Here is a 23,199-nt window from a genome sequence, read left to right as displayed (position 1 = left end):
TAATGCAAGAGTTTATGTCTGAGAGAGGCCAATGTAAGGTGACTCTGCCATTGTATTGGCAACTAATGCAAAGATAACAGTCCCGCATCCTAGTGCCCATCAAGATCCGGGCGGCAGAATTCCGAACAATTTGCATTGCTTAGACGGTACCAGCTGGGAGACCCACATATAGAGAATTGCAAAAACCTATACCCATTAGAAGAAGGGCTTGTTCTGCTTCTGTGCTAAATAAAAGGAGATTCATAAAATAAGTTCCTTAGATTCTAAAATTGCCAGACGTCTAAAGACCAGTGTATGTTTTGGGCAATAGGATAAAAAAATAATGTTCAATAAGTATGAGACAGGGAGTCCATCAACAATTATACAGATACCTGAATGGGAATCAAGTTATTTTAGTGAACATCTGCACAGACAAACTGTGTCTAAATTCAAGAATATGCCTTGCAGCATAGGAATCGGCATTTCTCATAGGAAACGAACTGTTGCTATGGTAACCATGCCAGCAGAACAGTTTCTAAGGCTGATACAGATATATATTGTTGGGAGTACAGGTCATGGAGAAACATATACATTTTCAATAACTTGTGACTCTCTTTAGATTATTATAGTGCCCGGCTCATCAAGGGGTGGAGAATGAGAAAGAAGAAATATGTTTTAAAATAGCAAACTTCCATCGCACCTGCCAGACCTGACACTTATTAGATACACGGGTGGTTTGTCGCTCCCCTTCCCCCGCAGTAGAAAACCCATAAGAAATTCTGTGTTTCCTTGAAATTTTATTACAGGTTAGCAACGCATTAATAGGGGATAATAAAGCTGAAAATGAGCAGTCCTTACGCCACTGTTCCTTATAATGTACTACAATTAGCATTCATTTTATAAACTCGCATGTCCCTGCTGGAGATGTCAAGTCAATGCTTGTAGAACTGCAGGGTGGTCATCTAAGTGGATTACACACAGCCTAAGAACTTCTGACATCAATACATCCTTTCCTCTGTCTAGGATCTAATTTAGTCTCTCTCAATGAAAATAATTCTTGGCAGTTTTGAAGGCTCTTTTTAACACGTTGGGCTGAATAAAGGCGTGGGCCCTTCTATTCCAAACGTCTGCTAAAAATCAACAATCTTATTTCCCAAAGCGAATCTAGCATTGAAGAAATCATTCTGGTCAAAATGAAGCATACCCTTCATTGAAAGCTATAATCATTTTTTTTCTCGGGATGGCAAATAACAGAAAAATAAAAACCACCTAAATAGCAATTGTCATTAAAACAGATATTCAGCAATAAAAACAAGAAAGATATTCAAAATGGCCTGAAAAAAACCTTGAGGAGCACCTGAATATGTTTATGGCTGTCGGAGGTTAGCATGCATTCAGGCCCGAACGCTGCAACAGCCGTGATCTTCCGATTATTCACTATGGGGGCCACTTTAAAACAATGTCTACTTTTTGGGAGGAAAAGTAGCAAAGTTGGCTGCAGCAAACTCTCTTCTTTAACTGTATCACACAATGCTTAAAAAGAAAATGTTAGCAAGCTTACCCTATTTTTAACAACTGATCAAAGCTTCCCGTACAAGCAAAACATTCCCAGAGCCAGCATTGCTTAGGGGTCATAGCGCTCATCATTTAAAAGAATGCTTTGACATTTTCGTAGACTCTCAAGTACAACATGCATGCCGTCTCCCTTAACCTAGCCTAAATCTACTTTCCTGAACATTCGCACCTTCTGCCCCAGGCTTCTTCATTAACAGCTCACATCCTATACAGCTGCAGATTTTCAGATAACTTTATCGGCATGACAATTTTACATGTGTTGTCAGAGAAATACCCAAAATGATGCCAATAAAAGGAAAGGGAAAACATTACGAAATGGTAATAAGTGAAGTATAAGTGCAGGTTACGGAAAGTACAGCATCAGGGATATGTCTTGGGTTTTGATGCAGGTTTGTATTATCCCTGGCCAGGTTTCATTTCTGGCTTGGTGGCAGGATGCCACCTATTTTGCTGCTATAGCACTGGCTCTCCTCAGGATTATACAGAGTTTTTCTTCCTCATTTCTCTATTGTTTATTTATTTGTGGGATGCCTCAGAATTTCTGTCAGCTTTAAGAACTGTCATGAAATACACAAACTGTAGAGAGCCAAAATCTGTATACAAATCATACAAAGTTTATTGCGAACCCCACCCATATATACCTACATAGACATTAAAACTAAGCTAGCACACTCACACATTCACATCCACAAATTAAAAAATATGTATTTTTTTGAGATACAAAAACAGTACAAATATGCATTGCATTGTTATTACATATAGATTTTACAAATGCCCATAATATATCATATTTAATCAATTGCCTATATTATATATTGCCAACATTAAATAGAGTCATTTGTTCAATATGTCCTGTGTCCGACAAAAGAAGATCCAAGATCTCTTCGTTTCACCCCTGACCTTCGGGGCTTCCTCAGGGACCGATTTTGTTCAATGCCTTTTAAATATGCTTTCGCACTTCAAGCTTCTTTCCAAGCTCATGCCACACAGCGTTCATTTCTAGGTACAAAATCCATCTTTCAAGCGTCCATCTTACACGGCGTTCCACTTAACCATTGAGATATATTTCAACTCCCGCTTCTTTACGAATATGTTAAGGAACCCGCGAACATACAATCTCAAAGAAACATATTATCTAACCGGAAGTGACGAACACACGTCACTACCCGCTTTAAGAACTGTACATCTCTGATCTCAATATTTTGCACAGCTCGGGAGGAAATTCTTTTCTGTTTCTATTTCTGGAGAAATAGGCATTGCATAAGAGTCTGCCTTCTTGGCGTTTCCAGTTTAGATTTTGTTTGCATCTTTGTAATCTGTAATTACTTATCCTGTATTTGGTGAGGATCTGCCTGTTTTTGCATTTGCTTAATGTTTGTTTTATATATTTAATGAATCACATTTCTTTCCATAGCAATCAAAACAATGTACAAAGGTTAAAAAAAATAAATAATAATATATTTTATAATTTTAACATAAAAATGAGAATTAAAAATACCAATAAAAATAAAAGTCAGATATCAAAGCCATTATTTATTTTGTTTATTTATTTAGGGCTTTTTTATACCGACACTCATGATACCAATCATATTGTATCGGTTTACAATAAACAGTGGTGCAATAACATTAACAACAACGTGAACAATAGGCTAGGAGAGAAGAAGAGAGTGAAAGTTACAATAAACAGGGGCACTTGAACTGGGAGGAGGAAACAGGAGGAAACAGGAAACATTACAGTAAACCTGAACCTATTAAGGATCAAAGATTCTTGAGAAAAGCCAAGTCTTCAGATCCTTCCTGAATCTAATGTACTCTTTTAACTCCCTGAGAGAAAGTGCTAGAGAGTCCCAAAGACGAAGCCCTAAATTGGAGAGAGTTATGTCTTTAGGAAATGGGAGCCTTAGTAATTCTGCATAAGAAGAGCAAAGCAAGCTCAAAGGATGGAAGGGAACCAGAAGATTTATCAAATGAAGAAAGGTTCCCCACTGAAAAAGCCGATTTTAAACTGTTAAACTGAAAGAAATGGGCAACCAATGGAGCTCTTGCAAAAGAGGAGAAATTTAATCGTATTGTTTTTTTCCAAATATAAACTTGGCTGCAGTTTTTTGAACAATTTGTAATCTATGAATCAAGTAATCTGGAAAACTATGAGAAAGCGAGTTGCAAGAATCTAAGTGACTTAGGATCAATGAATGTGTCAATAATTTGAGGTCATGCGCTTCCAGAAATGGTCTAAGTTGCCTAATCAATCGCAAGTATTAGCAGGACTTTTTTATCAGAGTGGAAAATTTGCCCTTTGAAAATAAGTCTGGCATCAAACTTGACTCCCAAAGTTGTTATACTTTCTTAACTGAATCTTAATCCCATCCATTTCTGAGAATTCCTATGGATTCATAATCCTGTAAAACCATATGGCTTCTGTCTTGGATGGAATACAGCCAACTGGATACTTTGCTTAAACATTCATTAAAATTTGAGATTTTTCTTTGGACTTTGGGTTAAAATTGTTACTAACTGAATATCATCTGCATAGAAACACAAACTAAAATCTAGGCTTTGTATACATGTAGCCAAAGGGATCAGATAAAGATTGAAAAGTATTGGCAATGCAACAGACCCTTGTGAAACCCCACAGCTCAGAGACCTTCATTTAGACAGACTGGATTGCCAATTGACTTGAGTGGTTCTGTTTGTTAACAATTAAATGAACTAAATGAGTGCTGTATTGCAGATACCAAATTCTGTGAGACAGATTATTAGTTAATAGCCCATGGTATCAAACATGGCTGTCATGTCTACAAAAAACAACTAGAACTACTTTTTACCTTATCAAGGATGAGGCTCACCTTAGAGAGCAATTCCATCAGTCTGGTGGTTTCTGTGCTAAAATCCCTTTTATACTTAGATTGTCTTGGATGAAAAACCAAGATTCTTTCTAAGAATCCAGACAGTTGATTCAACACCACTCATTCTATGATTATGGATAAGGATGGCAAGTTGGAGATAGTTCTATAATTTTCTGCTAAGGCAGGGTCCAAGGATGGCTTTTTGAGGGCAGGCCGCTTCCTAGCAGCCTTAAGCTCAGTGGGCAGTAGGCCTTGTGTTAAACTAGAGTTTATAATACCAGTTAGAAAAAGAAACAATAATAGCTCTTTAAGTAATTTAAATGATAAGAACATAAGAACATAGGAAATTGCCATGCTGGGTCAGACCAATGGTCCATCAAGCCCAGCATCCTGCTTCCAACAGAGGCTAAACCAGGCCACAAGAACCTGGCAATTACCGAAACACTAAGAAGATCCCATGCTACTGATGTAATTTATTTATTTATTTATTTATTTATTTAAGTTTTTTTTATATACCAACATTCAAGACGATAGTCCCATCATGCTGGTTCACAAGAAACAGGAGTGCAAAATATAATAAATAAACTTAACAACTTGAACATTAGTGCAGAAAAAGCAGTTACATGTAACAAGGAAATATAGAACTTGGAGTAAGAAGGAAAATGAATATAAGATAATTACATTTAATAACATTGTAAGAGGTGGCTATTGATGATATTGCTGGCGATGAGTGTTAATTGTTGGGAATTAAATAATGTTGGAGTTAGGAAAGGCCTGTGTGAACAGCCAGGTCTTGAGTCTTTTCTTGAAGGTTGAGATGCTGGGTTCCATTCTAAGATCTGGGGGGATAGAGTTCCATAGGGTGGGACCAGCTGTGGAGAAGGCCCAATCTCTTAGTGTAATGTGTCTTGTAGTTTTGGCTGGAGGTACTTGAAGTGATCCTTTGTAAGCATCTCTTGTCGGTCTTGTTGAGTTGTGTAATTGGAGGGGGATTTGAAGATCAATTGGGGCTAGTTGATGGATGTTTTTGAAGATGGTGAGAATGGCCTTGTAGATTATTCTGAAGTGGATGGGCAGCCAATGTAGGCCCATCAGGATCGGGGTTATGTGTTCTCTTCTCCTGGTGTTAGTGAGTATACGGGCGGAGGCATTTTGGACCATTTGCAGTGGTTTGGTATGTGAAGAGGGGAGACCAAGCAATATGGTGTTACAATAGTCCAGCTTTGCGAAGATGATTGATTGTAGAATCGTTCTAAAATCATGTGTGTGGAACAGAGGTCTAATTCTTTTCAGAACTTGGAGTTTATAAAAGCAGTCTCTGGTGGTTTTGTTGATGGTAGCTTTCAGGTTCAGGTGATTGTCAATTAGAACTCCTAGGTCTCTCACTTGTGTAGTATTTGGAATGGCTGGATGAGAGGGTGTGAAGGAGCTGTTTTCTGGTGTGATGAGAAGAAGTTCCGTTTTTGATGAATTAAGTACAAGGTTGAGGCTTGTGAGAAGTTGTTTGATATTATGGAGGCAAGATTCCCAGTGAGACAGTGTTTTCGCTAGTGACTCCTTGATGGGGATCAGGACCTGAATATCATCAGCGTAGAGGAAATGTTTGAGATTAAGGTCAGTGAGAAGTTGACATAATGGTAACAGATAAATGTTAAACAAGGTAGGCGACAGGGATGAGCCCTGAGGAACTCCTACTGACGCGGGGTAAAGTGAGGATTCTTTGTTATGAATCTTAACCTTGTATCCTCTATTGCTGAGGAAGGTTCTGAACCACGAGAGGGCAGTGCCTGAGATACCTATGGCTGTTAGTTGGTTGATGAGAAGGGAGTGATTGACCGTGTCAAATGCTGATGAAAGGTCGAGTAGGATCAGAAGGAAGGCTTGTCCTTTGTCTAGGCCTAGGATGATGTGGTCAGTCATGGAGATGAGAACTATATCTTTTTTGAGATGAGGTGACCAGAATTGTACACAGTATTCAAGGTGCGGTCTCACTATGGAGCGATATAGAGGCATTATGACATTTTCCATTTTATTAACCATTCCCTTCCTAATAATTCCTAACATTCTGTTTGCTTTTTTGACTGCTGCAGCACACTGAGCCGACAATTTTAAAGTATTATCCACTATGATGCCTAGATCTTTTTCCTGGGTGGTAGCTCCTAATATGGAACCTAACATCGTGTAATTACAGCAAGGGTTATTTTTCCCTATATGCAACACCTTGCACTTGTCCACATTAAATTTCATCTGCTATTTGGATGCACGATCTTCCAGTCTTGCAAGGTCCTCCTGTAATGAATCACAATCTACTTGTGATTTAACTACTCTGAATAATTTTGTATCATCCGCAAATTTGATAATCTCACTCATCGTATTCCTTTCCAGATCATTTATATATATATTGAAAAGCACCGGTCCAAGTACAGATCCCTGAGGCACTCCACTGTTTACCCTTTTCCACTGAGAAAATTGACCATTTAATCCTACTCTCTGTTTCCTGTCTTTTAACCAGTTTGTAATCCATGAAAGGACATCGCCACCTATCCCATGACTTTTTAGTTTTCTTAGAAGTCTCTCTTGAGGGACTTTGTCAAACACCTTCTGAAAATCCAAATACACTACATCTACCGGTTCACCTTTATCCACATGTTTATTAAAGATTGCTGAAGTGAAGAAGAAACATTCATCTGCTTCAAAGGTTGTGATAAACTATTTGATGTAATTTTATTTAAAGCTGAAAACTTGCTAAAGGGTCCCAAACTGCTTCTAGTATCTGACTGAGGTAAGGTATTCTGCTAGCATATATTTTCTATATAGGGATCTGGAGTAGTTCAACTTGTTTTGTTTGCCCAATAGGAGGTGTACTGGTTTTTTTTAGGGCACTCTTCAATATTTGCATTGCTGTCTTTTCATATGCTTGATTGTAGTTTTTTGAGTTGCAGGTGTTAGTGCTGGATTGGTATGGCAGGTTTGCTACATAGGTTCTGAGTTGTGCTATTTCACAGAGAGCCTGATATTTAAGGGAGTTTGTGTTGCTGTTATTGACTGACACCAGAATCCAAATATTCTTTTTTTGCATAGTAATTAATAAGAGAATACCCTAATTCTGCTCTGCTCCCTTTATTAGAGGTAGACATGGAGTGTCTGTTTACAAAACTGGATGCATAGGATTTGTATTGGTTCAGTGGTAATCTTGTTGCATAATAGGGCTCCTAATGTTTTTTCTTGTATTGCCTTCATAGCCAATTTAAAACTCCTAGGTGCACTAATTCTCAAGCCAAGGTATGTATAGTCTAGGATATGCTCAGCTTATTTATTTAGGGAGAATCTGAATTTGTGTTCGAGATTTTTTGGCCTTTTCTGGAAAATCATAATTTTGCTTTTCTCCATGTTTATTTGCTGGCTTCTGCGGTAATGTGCAGAATGACCAAATTGTCCGCATATAGCAAGCATTGGACTTCTGAGTCATTTAGTTTTAGACCTGGAGCTGCGGAGCTCTCTAGTTCAGTGAGGGGATCATTGAGGCAGATGTTGAAGGGGGTGGGGTTCAGGCTACATCCCTATCACTCCTTGCTCCTTTCTGAAGTTGCCGGTTTGCATGTTGTTTATTTTTGATGTTACGGCTGATGGATGAATACATGGATTTAATTATATCACAAGTTTTTTGACCAGTTCCAGTTTGTATTAGTTCAATGTTGAAGCCAGGGTGCCAGCTAGGGTCGATGGCTTTTGTAAAGTCAATAAAACATGGAAATATTCTCCCTGAGGAGCTGTTCTTTATGTGTTTGTCGATCAGTGTTTGTAAGCTAAAGATGCAGTCAGTGGTTCTGTGTTTTGGGAGGAACTCAGTCTGACTTCTGTGTTAGGAATTGTAGTATTTGTTTGTTGAGGACATGTAGAACGGTTTGCTAATATTGCTGTTGCCACAGATCCCTCTGTAGTTTTCTCCGTGTTTATAGATTGCTATAGTTAACCCCTCTGACCTGTCTTAGAGAAGTGGCCAGAATGTAGAATCACATTAAATAGTTTTCCCGAATGCTTCCTGTATTTGAAGTTTTCAGGGCCACTTGCTTTTCTGGGTTTAAGTGTCTGCTGGCATTCTCTGATTTCCTGAACTGTTATGGCGGTGCTAAGGGGTGCTTGATTTTTTTTTTTTTTTTTTAATCATCCTTTCCAGCAGGTGCAATTTCTCTTGGGTGTGAGATCCTGAGGTATGATCTTTTTATATTTATTTAAAAATGTTTATATACCGCTTTTACAATATTAAATTAATCAAAACAGCACGGACGCAGCACGGCGGAGCAGTGAAGCAGGGCCTGTGCGATCGGCGCCGGAGACCCGCCGGGGTAAGGCCTGATTTTTCACTTACCCACGGCCGCCTCCGACCCCGACCATGAGGCAGCCCCCGCCGGCCTCCGTCGAATCCGAGACGCTGACGACATCCGTCTCACCTCCCTCCGCCTCCGAGGGGCACGCCGACCACCTTCAGCCAATCAGGGGACAGCCCTGATTGGCCTTTAAATTCAAAGATCTCCCGGCTTGAGCCCTCTTCTCCGGACGCAGCACGGAAGAGCAGTGAAGCAGGGCCTGTGCGATCGGCGCCGGAGACCCGCCGGGGTAAGGCCTGATTTTTCACTTACCCACGGCCGCCTCCGACCCCGACCACGAGGCAGCCCCTGCCGGCTTCCGTCGAACCGAGACGCCTGAGCCCTCTTCCTCCGGACGCTGAGCCCTCTTCTGAAACGCCGAGCCCTCTTCCTCCGGACACAGCACGCAGCACGGCGGAGCAGTGAAGCAGGGCCTGCGCGATCGGCGCCGGAGACCCGCCGGGGTAAGGCCTGATTTTTCACTTACCCACGGCCGCCTCCGACCCCGACCACGAGGCAGCCCCCGCCGGCCTCCGTCGAATCCGAGACGCTGACGACATCCGTCTCACCCTCCCTCCGCCTCCGAGGGGCACGCCGACCACCTTCAGCCAATCAGGGGACAGCCCTGATTTGGCCTCCTAATTTAAATTGAGAGACACCCAGGCGTCGCGCGCCTAGCGTCGCGCGCCTAAGGAGCTCGACAAAGGAGCCTGCTCCTTTGTGCGCTCCTTAGTGCACTCCCTATTAGTGGGACCAGCCCGAGACCCATCCCTTCCAATAGGAGGCCTTTTAATAGAGCAAAGGAACCGAAGCTACCCAACTACCATTCTAGCATGTTATCTATCAACCTAATCATCGGAGGCCGGAATATAATAGTCTTCGATGTAACTGCTTGTGACCAGAATCATCCCAGCAACCAGTCAGGCAACCACTCAAGCTTACAGAGGACAGAGCACTCTACCAGCCAAACCCACTAACTTACAAATACCTTCAGCATTCTCATCCAAACATCTACCCTTACAGACAGACACCTCTCTCTCACCCACCCTCAGACACCTCTTGAATTTTTACAGACTCACTCCTTTGGGCCTCCAAACCCGGACCCAATTATTCCGTATCTCAAAACAAACCTACCAGAACCACTCTCACCATGCTCACTTTTAATATCCCTATCATCCACAACAAAAGGCGAACCCCCTTAACTAACATCACCAACAGCTTACAAAAAAGAATCATCCCTATTACGACATCACCATTGAACCAACTATTAGGCCTCACGCTACTCTCAGTAACTCTCATCAATGCGCAATCTTTAACGAAGAAGACACATATCCTCAATGATTACCTCTTGGATAGCAACCCAGACATCTGTGCCATCACAGAAACCTGGTTAAAAAACTCGGACATTGCCTTAACCAATCAACTACCAATTCAGACATACGACATCTTCACCTTCCATAGACTCAAAAAAAGAGGAGGCGGACTTCTTCTAGCCACGAAGAAAGAACTCAGATTGACTGCGCATACTATCAAGACAGAATCCAAATTAGAATTGGGTCTAGTCAAATCTAAACAACTACAAATTCTGTTAGTCTACGCTCCCCCGGGAGTTCTAGAAACGGACCCATCACCCCTCGTAGAATCCATCGTGAAATATATTAATGCAGACATCCCAACAATAATTATGGGGGACTTCAACCTTCATACAAATGCAATACCTCGCTCTACCAATTGTGAAGCTCTCCTCACCACCCTCGGCGTGATGGGATTCACTCAGACCATCAACAGCCCCACACATAAAGCTGGTCACACCCTGGATCAAATATTCATCAATTCTAATTTCACTTGCACAATAGAACCGTCCTGTACACCAATCCCTTGGTCAGATCATTTCCTAATAGAATCTTCCTTTTCCACACACAAACAGACACACGCTTCTCCATACACTTCTACCATTCAATTCAGGAAAACATGTCCTTCTGACATACTCGGCGATCAGCTATCCAAAGAACTCTCCAACCTAGACCTAGCTAATCCGGACTCAGCACTATCCTCTTGGCAAAAGATTACGGAAATAGTCGCAAATAAATGGTGTCCAATAATCTCCAAATCACTCAACCCAATAAAAAAGGGAAACCAACCTTGGTTCTGCTCGGAACTGAAACGAATGAAACAGGATTTACGCCAGAAAGAAAATAGATGGCGCAAAACCCCAAATAAAACAACCCTCTCATCATACAAGGGACTCTTAAATCAATACAGGATCGCCATTCTACAGAAAAAGAAGGAATACTACGCAAACAAAATTCACCATTTTCAATACGATGCCCAGGCCTTATTCGCCTACGTATCACAAATCACTAAATCAACCTCACCACCTATTCCAGATGAACAAGCTCTCTCAAAAGCTATAGAACTCGCTTCTTACTTCCAACAGAAGATCTTAAATACCCTCGCCCTCCTTCCTACAAATACAACCCCCCTAAAGTCAGGTGAGAATTCCAATTCTCTAAATAGACCCAAATTTGACTGTTTCGAATCAATCTCCACCAAAGAGATTGAATCCCTTCTAAATAAACTGAAACCTGCTAGCCATCCAGCTGACAACATCCCATCGAGACTCCTGCTTCTAATCCCTAACTTGATCTCAGGACCTCTGACCAGTATAATAAATAGCCTCCTATCCCAAGGAAGCTACCCAGACATCCTAAAAACCGCTTCACTCAAGCCCCTCCTCAAGAAACACAATTTAGACCCAAATGTTCCAGCAAATTTCAGACCCATCTCTAACCTCCCTTTCGTCGCTAAATTAACGGAGAAATTGGTAAACACACAGCTTTCTGACTACCTGGAAGACCACAAGATCCTACACCCTTCGCAATATGGTTTCCGGAAATCACGCAACACGGAAACCCTCCTCATCTCATTAACAGACCATATTATTATGGGGTTAGATAAAGGACATTCCTTTTTACTAGTCTTGTTAGACATTTCGGCGGCTTTCGACACCGTCAATCACACCATCCTGTTGGATCGTCTAGCAGATATCGGCATCTCGGGATCTGCGTACAACTGGTTCAAGTCCTTCCTCAGTAATAGGACTTACAAAGTCAAAATCAATAATAAAGAGTCTCCCCTAACAAAATCTAATCTTGGCGTACCACAAGGATCTTCTTTATCCCCAACCCTCTTCAACATATACCTCCTCCCCCTCTGCCAAATGTTAACAGATCTCAATCTAATTCATTATCTGTACGCAGACGACGTACAGATTCTAATCCCCATAACAGATTCAATAGCAAAAGCGCTCACCCATTGGAATAACTGCCTACTTTCCATCACCAATCTACTCAATAGCTTAAACTTGGTCCTTAACGCTTCTAAGACAGAGCTTCTCCTCATCTCCTCAAATGATAATATCCATCAACCAACATCATTCAACGCTAACATCACATGTAAACAGGTGAGAGATCTTGGGGTGATTCTAGACAACCGACTAAACCTCAGGAAAATGGTCAACACAACAACGAAAGATTGCTTTTACAGATTACAGGTCCTAAAACGACTTAAACCTCTCTTATTCTTCCACGACTTCAGGACAGTCCTCCAAGCGTTACTGTTCTCCAAAATAGACTACTGCAGCGCCCTGCTACTAGGACTTCCCAAATCCTCTACTAAACCGCTGCAGATGATTCAAAATGCGGCAGCAAGATTGTTAACCAGTACCAGCCGCCACGATCACATATCACCCATTCTCAGGAATCTACATTGGTTACCAGTAAATTACAGAATTCTTTACAAATCAATCACCTTAATCCATAAAACTATCCATCATCAATTTCAACTTGACCTGGAAATACCTCTTAAACTCTATTCTTCTATCAGACCAACTAGAGACATGTACAAAGGCACTCTGAATGTTCCCCCCACTAAAGCCTCACGCCTCGCTATGACCAAAGACAGAGCCTTTTCAATAGCAGGCCCATCGATCCGGAACAGTATCCCATCAAACCTCAGACTGGAGCCATGCCTTTTAACTTTCAGAAAAGGACTTAAGACCTGGCTCTTTCAACAAGCCTTCCCTGAACCAGACAATCAATAGTTGGCCTTCATTGCTACTCGGTCTGGCACTCCTTTTTTCAATGAAGGAATAAATGGACTCTGAGTCATTAAGGTTAAAACACCGTCTAAGTTTTTAACTTGTACTTTCTATGGTAAAATTTCTTTTACCGGCCTATCTTCCTTCCAGCTTGTTGCAAGCTTCCAAGTTCTCTCCCCTTGTTGATTGTAATTTTTGACTTATTCCTACTCATTGTTATCTTTCGTTTACGTGGATTTGTTACTCTTGTTGTTTTTCCCTTTTGTTAATCTGTAAACCGATCCGATATGGTAATTTACTATGAAGGTCGGTATAAAAAACTGTTAAATAAATAAATAAATAAATATAAGAACATACATAACAGTAACATAATTCTCAAAACAAAGTGAAAAAAAAAAAACTAAATTACAACAACAGATAAAAAACTAATAAAAATAAATATCTACTCTGATTTAATTTTTCAAGTGCCACACCGCTTAAGGAAACACTTAATGAGGGAGGGGAGTAGAATGAAAAGAAATATAAAGATATGAATTAAGTGTGTTCTGCTCCTGGAAAATTAAAAGTAAGTTGGAATAAGTGTGTTTTTAGCGATTTTTTTGAATAGGTGCTGAAAATGGTCAGTCCCTATTTTTCCATTTTAGACTGCTAGTTCTGGGTTGGTTTTGGGATTAAGCCCCTTCCACATGTCCCAGAAGGAATTATTATCCATGGTCTCCTCTATTTCAGTTTTTTCTTTGAGTGTTCAAATCTTTTCCCTTTCAGTGTTGTTTTGTAATTTCTAAGAAGGTGAAAGTAGGTGCTCCGTAAATCTGCTCAGAGGGATTCTCTGTGATTTTTCTTCGAGAGTTGTCTACCTTCATTCTTAAGTTTTTACATTCCTTATCAAACTAGGCTGCCTTTGATGTGTCTTTCAAATTCTGGTTTGTATTAGTAATTCCCTTGTATTTATACCAATAAACTGGTTGGTCTGTGACGTGTGTGTGGCAATAGTTCTTAGCCAGGAAGATGGCTGCTGGCTTTTCTGCAGAGGTCTGATAATTTGCCTTCCTTTGTGCTCTCCATATGTACGTTGGAAGGAATCTGTGAAGATTTTGCAGTGGGGCATTGAGCGCTGGTATTTGCTTTGAATTATTGATGTATACGGCCGTCTGGCTGTGGTCCAATAAATACAACAGTGCAGGCATTAATCTCTTTAATCGCTATGTCTGTTATTGCGTAATCAACCACACTTTGACCCTGTATTGAGTTAAAGGTTCATCTTCCAAAGAATCCTCCCTTACTCGGCCGTTCAAGATGTAGACCTAGTGATTTACATTCATTAAGGAGTCACTTCCCATCACATTGTCGAAGCTATTCTGTTGTTTTTCTGACATAAATAAATAAGGCATCTTGTTCTCAGATGTTTGTCCCTCTGTTTGGGAATAAAGTCTGGGTCCTTTCTACATGCAGGCAAATCCATATCATCATGATGATTTCAAATATTATGGTTAATATAGTCATTTTGGATCAATGGATACCAAGCATTTGTCAGAAGAGTGATGCATTTATCTTGCTAAACTGGCTCATGAGGAATCAATCTTACTAGGGGTGTCCAAATCATTTTTGAGGAATGCAAATGAATGAAGTCATTTTTGGTTCACGCAGAAAGGAAAAACCACAAACTAGCCCCCCTATGAAAATACCCTAAAATTATTGGATTTATTTGTATTTGTTGCATTAAAAAATGTAATTGGGCTTTTGGAGGACCAGGTTTTGCTGCTGGTTCAATCACCGAGGTCTACACCTAGGCCCAGACCAGGTCCAGTGCTAGGACTAGACCCAGTCCAGACCTAGCATCTAGCCATGGAGCCTGGGCCCAGCTCTGAGTCCTAGGCTTGGGATGGACCCAGCGCTAAGTCCTAGACCTGATTGGAGCTTGGCAGCAAAGCCTAGGCTTGAAACTGAGGCCTGATCTTGCCCTTGTCCAGATCTTGAAAATTGACACTATCTGCCTGAAGGCTGTGCCAGGTTGGTGCAATTTTGGTGCCTTACTCTGAAGCAGATGGTACCATTTTGAAATTTGGCCATAGAAATGTATGGCCATAGATCATAACTGTGCCAGCCGCACCAGTGGAAGGTGCTGAAGTGATGTTGTTCTGGTGCCATCCTCCTAGTGGATGGTGTCATTTTTCAAATACCAGGACCCAAGTGAGACAGCTAGAGACCCAGCCTAGGCCTCAGCACTGGGACCAGGCCTTTCGGCCTGCCCACAACACTGGTCCTAGCCCTTGGTGTCGAGTCAAGGCATTAGAGCCAGCCTGCTGCTGGACCAAGGCCTCAGCACCAGGCCCAAGCTTCAGGGCCCGGCCTTGTCATTGGGACCAGGCTTCAGCATTAGGCTCAGTCTGGGCCTAAGCCTCGAAACCAGGAGCAGAGCTTAGGGCAGAATCCCAGCACCAGGACCACACCTCTGAGTCAAAGCCTCGACACCAGAACCAGGTCTTGGCCATTTTTTTGCCCAGGATGGCCCAGCCAGGGCCTCCGGAGTCCCTTATTATTTTCTTTTGGGGTTTGGTGGGGGGTTTTTCGTTGTGGTGTTTTTTCTAATTTAGAGGGTTATTTTCCAAGCCGCATTATGGACTTTTCACATGCGTTAAGGCGTTTTTGCATGTGAAAAATGCCTTAACGTATAGTGTGATGCTAATTTACAAAAGGGGAAGAATTTGGGGCAGGATTTCTGGCCAAATGGGCTGGCCATATCACACAGTTTTAATGAAGGAAATAACTACACCATTTCATTTGCGTTAAACTGTGTGACATGGCTTTATCACACTTTGCAATGTTTTCACAAATAGCATTTTTAGTCTTTTGAGCGAAGAGAGAGAGAGAGAACCTAGCTATAAGGCCCTCATAGTAGTTAGGTATTTATACTTCTATATGAGGCCCTCCTAGTTACTCGAGGTGAGGTTTAGATATTAGTGTAGGGTAATACCTATGTGAAGTGCTAAGATAGCGCACTTTGCGATAAATAAGCTGTTACCATAAAACATGCGATAGTTTGATGGATCCTGGCTTTAGTGAGGATTTTTAGTTTGGGAAAATAAACCAGATTAAAAAAAAAAAACATTAGACAAATTGAATTAAAAAAAAAAAAAAACAAAGAAACTAAAAAATGTTGGGTCTGTGCATCCATAAATCTTGCCTTACTATCTCCTGTGGCTCGGTAATATTGCTACGTTTTTGTTTTTTTTTTTATTTCATTGCACTGAGCTTTAGAACTGTGATTTGCACACGCAATCCTTGTGCTCCCCCCACCTCCCTTTTTTTTCCTTTATTGCTACTGGGATATGGCAAACAACTTTAAAATGATCCCAATTTTAGAGTCACTGACTGTGAAGTGCTGTAGCTGGCTGTACTGCATCCCGTAACTGGAACGTAAAAGCAGATGGAAAACACCGAAGATAATAAATGCCTGCCATGTTGCCATTAGAACATTTGATACCCTTCAAACTGAGTGGTGTGCAATCTCTCTTTAATAATCCAAGGATGGATTGTAGAAAAACAAGTGCATTCTATGAATATAAAACATTGCAGCTCTATAGATAAAAACGCAGAAATGGGTTGTAGCCTATAGGCAAGGTTTGATGATTTATCATCTTTGTGAAAATGCCAGTGCATTGGAAGCCATTACCATGCAAAGACAGAAAGGCTTCAGCAGAGCTTTCCAAGACTGTCCCGGTGATCCCATAGCCTGCTGGGTTTTCAGGCTGCCCTGAATGAAAAGGTATGAGAGAATTTTGTCTGCATTGGAGACCCATTATATAGAGGTTTTATTTCATGCCTATTGTTTGGACACTGCCTGAAAACCCAACAGACCATGGGATCACCAGAAGAGGAATGCGAAGCCCCTGGCTTAAACATCAAAACCATATTAGCGTAACTATGCATATGGATATCCGTGGTCTTATTCTTTCTTGCAGAAGAGAGTCTGGTTGCTGCAACATCACATAAGATAGTTTAACAGAAATTCTCCTCCCTTTCTTACAGCGTAAAATGTTGAAGGAATGCTAGCCAGAGCCAGGAAATAACTGGCATCAATGAGAATTCCTACCCCTTTGCAGAATAAATTGTTCTATTGCACTTGCATTTGTCTGGAACTCTTATCCCACAGGAGACACAAATATAATTTCCATCAATAAAGGAATTATTCCTTTGTAGTTTTTTTTGTCTGCATTTCAGCTGTTTTTACATCCAGGCAGCATATAACTAGAGATGGTCTACAAAATTGTGATCTTGGATTCTTAGTCAAAATCCTGCCTATAATCCTGAAATTTATCTGTGAGAATGTGACGTTAAGTGGATAGAAACAAGCCAATAAATTCAAGAGAAAAATAGAGAAAAACTCAATACGATTGGGTGCACAGTTATTTATGCTCTGATGTTATCATCTCCATTCAATAGAATCTTGGATCATGATCTGCTTAGCCCTGCCTTGACAAGAAACAACCTGTTATTGGCAGGGCGTTGGAACTGGGGTTGCCAACTGGCTCCAGATTTTCAGGACAGGTTGAGCCAGTTCTGCTTTTACTCACCTGCATGCAGGTTCTTATAAGCCTTGATTTTCTTAGGGAATGCAATAGGGAAACCATAATAAATCCCAGCATGCAATGGGATAAAACCAGGACTGGATCAACCTGTCCTGAAAATCTGGAGCCAATTGGCAACCCTACTTGGGACATACTAAGAGACAATTAGAAAGTAGTGCAGTAACCCGTGTCAGGGAGGATATGATGTGAAGAAAGTGTGTACATATTTTCCTATCTGGGATCAGACCATGCGAGTTCTGACTGAAGACAGCTTTATTGGAGTTCTGAAGCCTGCCCATAATGTGGGTAATGTAGGTCTAGTTCCAATACCTGGTACCTCCTGAAACCTATTACATTTTGTAGGGCTTGTAAACCCCCCCCCCCCCCCCCGTTTTTATTTCAGTTTCAAAACAAAAAACAAAACAAAACCATGAACCAGTTAAAAAAAAAAAAAGGGGTGTCTTCAACCACATCAAGCCCCGGGATTGACTGGCTCCTCTCTCTCGCCTGGGACGCCGAATGATGACGTCGCTTGTGCAGTCCCGGATGGCGGGGGCCAGAGGGAGGACTTACCCGGCCTCAGAGGTGCTCAGACGCGCTCGGAGGAGCTGAACGGAGGAAAAGTAGGAACGGGGTTTCTGACTTCGACACCGGACGGCGAACATGGAGCGCAGGCTGTGATCACCGAAGGGCCTGGGACAGCAACGGAGGGAATAGACTTTGCCCAAATGGAGTTGGGTGAGTCTTTTCACATTCCTTCTAGACCTGAAGTGGTAACGCTGGAAGCGTTGTGGGACCTAATGGTTGGTCTAGGCCAATGCCATAAGAAGCAGGGGTCAGAGTTAAAACTCCTAAAAGAAAAAGTGGAAAAACTGGAAGAAAGGGTGGAGAAACAACCCCTTGAGACGAAACAACAAATTGGGAAAGTTGAAACTTTGGTGGTTAAGAACTCTGACTGTGTTTCGAAAGTAATAAAAGATTACAACTACATGAATAGGAGAATAGAACAACTTGAAAATTATAATAGGAGACTGAACTTGCGAATGCTTAATTTTCCTAAAATTTTAGGACAGGAGATTCTTATGGTTGTTAAAAAATATATGGTGGAAATATTGAAATTTGATGAAAGAAATATTCCTGTAGTAAATAAATTGAATTTCCTGCCGGCTATGATAAATACTAAGGATAATCAAATTCAGTCACAAGCTTTAGAAAACTTAACACAGTTTCTTGAAAATTCTACTGATGAAGTTCTTGAACGCGGAACCCTGTTGGTAACATTGTTTAATGAGGCTGATGTAAGCCAGATTATGCAGAGATATTTTAAAAACATCTCAGCAAGTTTCTTTACACAACAAGTCAGAATATATCCTGACTTTACACGCGTTACCCAGGAGAGGCGTAGAGAATTTTTGAAGTTAAAACCACAAGTATTAACTTTGGGTTGTGTATTTCAACTAAGATATCCATGTAAGTGCATGATTAGATTAAAGGATGAGTCCTTTATCTTTTTCTTTCCAGAGCAACTAAAATCCTTTATAAATTCTAGGACTATAACTTCACCCTCTGTAATTAACATCTAATACTGAAGACTTATAACTAATTGATAGAACTTGGACACGCAGCCTTTTACTTATAAGTTATGTACGGTCTCCCATTTATTCTTCTAGTCTCACCTCAGTGTTATTACCTTTATAGTGAGTTTACATAGAATTAGAAAATTTCCACAAATTTTATGTTAAATTTATGATATTGCTAAATTTTTTTTTCGTTTTCTTCTGACTTTGTAAAAGGAAAAAGATATACTCTATGTAAAACTCAGTCTTTCTGGAAGTAAAATTGTTTTACTTGAATGTAATTAAAATTGAATAAAAATAAAATTAAAAAAAAAAAAAAAAAAGGGGGCCTCTGGTGGCTCTGACTGGGTTTCCCCCAGTCCCTGTAACCCCATTCTCATGCTAAAAAACTGAGCCTGCCAGGAGCCAGCCCGGTGCACGGTCCCACTTGGCACTGGGACCGGGTCCCTCCCCTGTTTTAAAAGTGCCAGGCGGGAGAGCTCCCACCTCAGCCCCCAACTTACCCCCTTCCCAGATCCTCGTTCAAAAAGGGCAGGAGTGATGTCCATTTACTCCCACCCTGGTCCCAGTGCTTTAAAAATGGATCGAGGGGGGGTCACATGGCCCAGGCCAGGCCAGCTCCATTTTTTTGGCCCAAAAGTGTGTGTGTGGGGGGGGGGGGGGGGGTGTCACAGGGGCCACCAAACGCCATTTTTTTATTTTTCCAAAAATTCAATGAATATGAAAATACTGGAAACTTTTGGAGTATTTTGTAGGAGGCTGCTTTTGGAATGAACTGAAAATGACCTCATTTGCTGAATGTTTGGAATTCGTTAGAAATGAATGCATATCCTATCATCTTCTTACATTTGTGCCCACGAACATGGTGATGTTTAACTTTATATCGGGAATGTTCTTTTTATTGTGAGAACATGCGTGAGAAACAGCTTTGGATATGAGGGCCATTTTCAAATATCCCTGGTAGCAGGAAAACTCCGTGTACATTGCAGACAGATACTTCACCAAGTATTTCCAAAGCAAATTTACACCGTATGCTTGCTTTGAAAACACTCAGATATGCACAAGCAGAAGGAATAACTTTGTGCAATGTAATTGACGTGCATGCTTTTAAATTCCCAGGATGCATGGAATCCCAGACCTTGCCCCAAACTCTGCCCCTGGAAATCCTCTCTGCCATTCATGTAAAAGTATATATGCAAAACTGGGTTACACAGGTATATTTTATGCACACTGAGCCTGTGGCTATTTTAGTACAAACGTGTACATGCATAAAACCCAGTTTTATCTGCCAAAATGCTTTGTTTAAAGACTGTACTGGCTCACTCAGTGGCTCAATGGCAGTGCTGTGTGGAGATGTATGAAAGCCCTGGCTTCTATTCCCAGGATGAAAGAATGTAATTAAAGCAGCATTCACAGCCACAAGTGGGCGAGGGAGTCTTAGCCATTGTTCAATGGTGACACCTACTGGCTGGAACTAGGGTACATATATACCATTATTGGGTGAAAATCGCTGTGGCTCTTGGCTAAGGATCATCACTGCAGCAGCTGGGCTAGGAAAGATTATAAAAATATGGGGAAAAAAATCCCAGGTAGTTGCGAATGAAGACTCAGGGTGCCATTGCCCAATAGCAGCTGTTTTTGACTAAGCTGAAAACCCAGAGGCCAATATTCAGCCAGCAGATAGTCCACATTCAACAGCCGCTGAAAGGTGAGCAATAATGGGTGGTTTGAGGCGATGCTACTTAGCCAGATAACTTATCCGGCTACGTAGCGATATTCAGTTTAGCCTGAAAAGTTACCCTGCTAAGTCTAGACCTGCTATCGAGATGTGTTGCTGAATATCCTTGTAACTTAGCTGGATAAGTGTTATCCAGCTAAGTTACTTATCCAATTGGCTGCTGAATATCTCCCCCCCCCCCCCACAACCCCCAAAGCAGAAGGAGGAAACTACTGAGTCAAAAAAAAAACCTGTACTGCTCCCAACAGCTTTTATACACAGTTACATACATTTTCTGTGCATATTGCAGCTAGGATCTATTGCAGAGGTTCACAAACTGTCCAGGAGGACCTCCAGCCAGTTGGGTTTTCAGGGTATCTGCAATGCATATACATGAGATAGATTTGCATACATATATCTCATGCATATTCATTGCAGATACTCTGAAAACCCGACAGGCTGGGAGTCACCCCAAGACAGGTTTGGGAACCACTAGTCTATTGCATTTTGGTTAAAATTTCTTTTTTCAACATGCTATGCAGAGAAAATGAACATTACCCGTAGCAGGTGTTCTCCAAGGACAGCAGGATGCTATTCTTCACAGATGGGTAATATCATCAGACAGCTGGTAGTGCTGACTTTATAGCGTCCAGAGCTTTCAGAGCTTTGTCGAACACGTGCAGGCTCAACCTCTATCGCAGGTGTCGCATGAGGACCCTCTCAGTTCTTTAATTAAGATAAATAAAAGAAGCTAATTCTTAAGGGAGGAAAGTGGGACTTACATCCTGCTGTTCTCAGAGAACACGTGCTACAGGTAAGTAACGTTCATTTTCTCCAAGGACAGGATGTTAGTGTTAGTTTATGTGAACCCAAGTGGTAGAATAACAGCCGGGGAGGCAACAAACCTGAACTCTGCAAAGGGTAGTCCAGATCCACAAGAGTGGACGGCAGGCAAGGTAATCTCAGAGTCAGCCCGAATCCAAGGGCAGGCGGCAAGCAAGGTAATTCCAGGGACAGGCCGAATCCCAGGGCAGGCGGCAGGCAAGGCAAACTGAAAATAATCCAAATCAAGAGGCAGGCAGCAGGCAAGGCAAACCGAAGACAGGCCAGATCCAAACAAGAAGGCAGCGAACTCCGAAGGTAGCACCAGCACAAGCAAGCCTGTAGCCGAGGCAAGGGCTTGTGCTGGACTCTCAGCTTAAGTACTGGTTTTTTCCCATGCTAAGCGCGGGGAGTGACGGGAGGAACGCTGACATAAGGGGAGGAGCCCGATCGCGTCAGCCCGCGCAGTGTGCCGCGGCGTGCAGCCATGCCAGATGCGGCCCTGATCGTGCCGGGAGGTGGACGGCAACATGGAGGTATGGCTTTGTCTCCGAACAGTTACAGTTTTCATAGTTGTGGGATCATCCCTAACTACAAGTTGCCTTCAAACAAAAAAAAAAAAAGGCAAAATGCTATATAAAGAATTCCAACAGTCAAAACAAAGTTTTTGATGGCAACAGTTCATTTTCAAAATTTGTATTAATATTATTTTGGAAGGCAACCTGGAAATTAAAAAAAAAAGGGAGGGGGAGCACTAGGGGTGATGGAGTTGGATTATAACCCTCCAATAAGAACAGAAAGAAATGAAATCTGCTATCTAATTAAACAGTGTGCATGGGGCACAAACTTCCAAAAGGAGTTCTAGAGGTAAATGGAGAATTTTTTACCTCTGAGATTGAACCAACTATCTCTGCAAACAACGGAGCTGAGAGGCTCCCCATGTGATGCCCATGATACAGGTCAGGCTTGCACATGCTCACTAGAGCTATGAAAGCTCTAGAAGCTGTGACGTCAGTGGCACGTGTTGGGGCTCCGTCTGATAACATCACTCCCCTGCGAGGACTCTCACATCCTGCTTGTCCTCGGAGATGAATTACCAATTATCTTTCCCTATATCATTAAGCAATAGGATATTAAGGTGATGAGAGGAAAGAACATTTTTAGGATCTTTCTACTCCATTTTATTTGTGTATTGTCTTTTTATGGAGAAAAAAAAAATAATTTTAAGCAATCACCTGAGTGGATGTAACCTTGAAATTATATACCCACAAATACTGCCTACTGTAAGTATCTCATTTTTACAAGTGAATTATCACTAGATAAAGCCTTCAAACAGACTCCAGTGACATTTCTACTACATATGCTTGTATCCACTTGACTACACAGATAGCCCATAATCATAAAAAGGAACCAAAATGGCCCTAATGGGTAGGAAAACAAAATTCCGATAATTAACTGAACTAATTTGAAGGTACACATTGCTCTGCCAATTGATTTCTCACTTTGAAAGCCAGAATTGATCTAAAAATCTGTCTACAAATTTGACTGATAGCCATTTTAAAAAGAAATGCAACATCCCAGCATACTCATGGAGGCCATATGCAGATTCCACAGTGCGTTCAGCACTTTTAGAAAGGATATGCCTACTG

The 23,199-nt window shown here is 41.4% G+C and overlaps 1 protein-coding gene across 3 annotated transcripts in view; it reads right to left on the bottom strand.

The window, feature by feature from the left end:
• LOC115089116 overlaps nucleotides 1-23,199 on the bottom strand; it is a 378,685-nt gene that overhangs the window by 131,957 nt on the left and 223,529 nt on the right. The window lies entirely within an intron of this gene.

This window comes from Rhinatrema bivittatum, chromosome 4 (genome assembly GCF_901001135.1).
Source record: "Rhinatrema bivittatum chromosome 4, aRhiBiv1.1, whole genome shotgun sequence".
Classification (NCBI taxonomy): Eukaryota; Metazoa; Chordata; class Amphibia; order Gymnophiona; family Rhinatrematidae; genus Rhinatrema; species Rhinatrema bivittatum.
The sequence above is the reverse complement of the archived record's forward strand: the minus strand, read 5'-3'. Positions and strand labels throughout refer to the sequence as shown.